The following is a 426-nucleotide window of genomic DNA, read 5'->3' as shown; positions in this document are numbered from 1 at the left end:
CTCTTTGGCACAAAATTCCACCTCATGAAAATTGTATACATTCATTATGACTGTGGTTAGTTTCTTGGCCAAAATATGTTGCAGGCAGTTTGTAATAATAGCTGATACCCTTCACGTAGCCAGAGAAGCTGGCATACTACTCATCGGCAACGAGATGTCAATGGGTAACCAATACCAGCAAGTCATTCTGAATCCGATTGGCATCAGAAAAAACCAATGCTTTAATCCCTACTCCTTAACTCATTAATACTCACATAGTTCGCACATTGATCACTACGGAATGAGTTACTGTTTCTGAAAGTAATAGCAATATAAAGAGGAAAGTCTGACGCCATCCATCCCTTGCATAAGAAGTGTACCATTTGTGAAATGACAAACATTGAGCTGCAATTCAATGAGGATTCAAGAACTGGCACTGGAACTTTA

Source organism: Rhincodon typus, chromosome 28 (assembly GCF_021869965.1).
Source record: "Rhincodon typus isolate 14 chromosome 28, sRhiTyp1.1, whole genome shotgun sequence".
In the NCBI taxonomy this organism is placed as follows: domain Eukaryota; kingdom Metazoa; phylum Chordata; class Chondrichthyes; order Orectolobiformes; family Rhincodontidae; genus Rhincodon; species Rhincodon typus.
Note: the sequence above shows the minus strand (reverse complement) of the source record.